We start from the raw sequence: 3,350 nt of genomic DNA on the forward strand, positions 1-3,350 counted from the left end.
TACTTCTCGAATTTCACTCATACGCTTCTACCCACTTGCGTCTGCCTCTCCTAGACTTCCTCCATGCGTCAATTTCAGCTCTAGGTTACCTACTTCATCAATCTCCCACGCTTAGGGTTTCAGGGAGAGAAACGTGAGAGAGTGATGGAATAGGGAGCTAGATGGAAAGGGGGGTGATGGGTTTTAGTGGTTGGAGTGGTTGTGATGTTTTGGTGGAATTTGGTGGCGGGCAGAGACGAGGGTGTCGTGGCGGTGGAGTTGGTGGATCTGTTGCAGAGGGATGGGGGAGAAGATGGAGAAGAAGGTGGTCGATGGAAAATTTGGTAAGGTCTGTTTGGCTGACGGGTATAGGTGTTAGGTGCTCGGGTGTTGAGCGGGGACATCAAGTTGGATGTACAGCGAGGATGAGACGTTGGATGTGGAGGTGATGGATCGATCTAACGGCGAGATGGAAGGAAGCTTAAAGCGACCGTTGGATGCGGAAGTACAACGAAACTGACGGCTCAAGATGGAGTTAGGTGCTATAGTGTTTGACAGGAGCTTCAAATTTCGATGCACGAAGATGATGCGACCGTTGGATGCTGAGATGATCCAATCTGACGTCTAAAAAGGGAAACGGGTATGGATATTGGAAATGGGTTTGGGTGAGGGTTTTGGGCCTTGGGTATGCCAATCCCATATCTTCTTTAAGAACAATTCTTCCTCTTCAAGCCCAGTTCTAGCCTTCTGGTCTTGCGCACAACATTCTTCGCGGCTTCCTTGTGTAATTCCTCCCGGCTTTTCACCACTTTTCTGCTCTTTTTCGCTCCGCTATTCATCCAAACTTTATTTATTACCTAAAAATGCAAAATTAGTTAATAAAAATATTTATTCTTGAAAACAAAGAAAATACAGAATATGGGATATAATGTAGAATTAATGCACAAAAGATGAGTTAAATGCCAAGAAAAATATATAGAAATATGCACTTTTTAGGACTCATCAAATACCCCCAAACCTGAATTTTACTTGTCCTCAAGTAAAACAAAACTAAGGAAATCCTACCTATACCACTGTCGCTGGTCTCTCGAATGCATTTAGCGTATGCACTAAGCCTTTTAAACCACTAAGTGTCCCTAGTGGACGAGTGAAGTCTCGTGAAGGTTTGCTTAGAACGTACCTACAAAGTTCTAGGTCAAAATATAAGCTCAGATTCCATCAAATGTGACATGTGCAAGTCAGTAGAAGCTCACAGCAAAATGGAGATGTCAATCTAGCTATCAAAGGCACAATCCTAGCACTGATAACAAATAAAGACATGTGATAAGAGTGTAAAGTGTATCTACACATGTGTAAAGAAAGATCGGATGTTATGACTACTAATCACCAAGAGATAGTTTCTCAGGCTAAGAACCAAGGTCGAAATCTAGCTAGCTGTCCGGACTTTACGAGAATTGTGAATGAGTTGGAGGTATTTCACAATTACTCGCGTTGTACATCAATGGCATACACCCTCCTTGCTTATTACAATGAAACAACAAAATGACTATTTACATAACTCTTATTTACATTGACTACTCTCTTTTTATTTTTGGAACAAGAGATGATGGAATTGATAAATACTTGATTTTTTTATTTTTATTTTTTATTTTTTTTTTCTGAATATATACATCGTTTTTTTTTTTTTTTTTTTTGACACTTGCTAACACTTTTGATACATAACAAAAAGAAACAAAAAAAATACATGACACTTTGCAAGAGGTAGCCCTTTTTGATGCACCCAGTTAAATTCGATGGTTGTTTTTCTTAATGTAACCTCCACCTTCTATCCCAACCAACCAAAGAACAAGCTAGTCAAGTTTCGTTCAGTATTCTAAAGTGATTGGAAATCGTGACTTCCTATCAAACACCTTGAAGATCGATGCTATACATGTATTGGTAGATCGTGCGCGTGCAAGTTTCTTATCACTATGTGAATTGTGCTAGAATCAGGGTGCCTAAATATCTAGACTAAGACTCCTAATATTACATATTTGCACAAGAGTCAACATTTCAAGGTAAATGAGCTCCATTTTTATGTTTTTATCATTTTTCTAATTTTTTTTTTTTTTTTTATTTTTCATTTTTTTCAAAAAGGAAGAGTTCAAAATTTTCAATTATAGCATGTTATCAAAGTATCTACTTTTCACCCTCAAACCTAAACTAAACATTGTCCTCAATGTTTCAAAAGATAAACATGATTATAACACATACCATGAGAACGATGCTAAGTGTAGAAAAAGGAAAGAGATTACCGGATATTGGCGAAAGCAAGTTTTGAACTCCATTATTCAAGGAAAAAATCCAACATATGTCAGCCGAGATCATATTGGATTAGCAAAATATATACAAAATGAACAAAAGGATTTTTAAAATTTTTATCTACTGGATTATATACAAAAAATTCACCATACACTAACAATCTAAAGAGTTGAGGATCAACCCAAAAAGACGAAGTGTAGAAACATAGAAAGTTTCAAAACACTAAAATTGGACTTAAATGGGAGTGAGAGTGAAAAACCGAATGAATCACCCCAAAACCTAAATTGTTCAACATATTTACTTTTAAGCACAAAATCTTTTAATTTTAGGGATTCAGGATTCAAAAGGTCTAACTCATAATGGACTGTTTTCGGGATGGGCAAAGAAATGCATTCCAACTGTGGCTCTTTAAAAGTGTTATATTTTGAAGCAAAATAGTCCAAGAGGACTTGGGAGGCACACAGTTCCAATCCTAGATTGGGAATTTTCAGAAAAGTTGGTTTAAAATTTTTGTTGCAAACCAAATCTAGGTTGGGTGGAATAATCTCGATTTGAGATTTAGGTAAGAAAGTGGGTACATCTAAATTATTTTCATGGGTACGATCAATAGTACCAACACATACTTTTCCTAAATCAGAAACATGTAAAACATGCTCACATTCATCGAACAAAACATCAAGACCTAAATCAGTATCATGATTGTTCGAAGTACTCAAATCATCACCGGAAGAAATAACATTTTGTGACTTAGGCAAGGAATCAGACACATCAAATTCGTCCTCATGCATAATAAAATTAGTGTCTACAGAAGATTCAACTATTCCTATGTCATGTTCATCTTCACAAAATAATTGTACAAGCCCCATATTAGAATCAAAATCATATGAATTACAATGAGTATCAGAAGAAACAACATTCATGAAGGTTGAGGCTGAGAAGCCATATGTTATTGAACCAAAAGGTTCCACAATATTTTCAGCAAAAACATGTTCTTCTAACATATCATTATCATCATAATCATCATCATGGTAACATGCATATTGATCCTCATTAAAAGTGGTGGTGTCCTT

Source organism: Papaver somniferum, chromosome 8, assembly GCF_003573695.1.
Source record: "Papaver somniferum cultivar HN1 chromosome 8, ASM357369v1, whole genome shotgun sequence".
In the NCBI taxonomy this organism is placed as follows: Eukaryota; Viridiplantae; Streptophyta; class Magnoliopsida; order Ranunculales; family Papaveraceae; genus Papaver; species Papaver somniferum.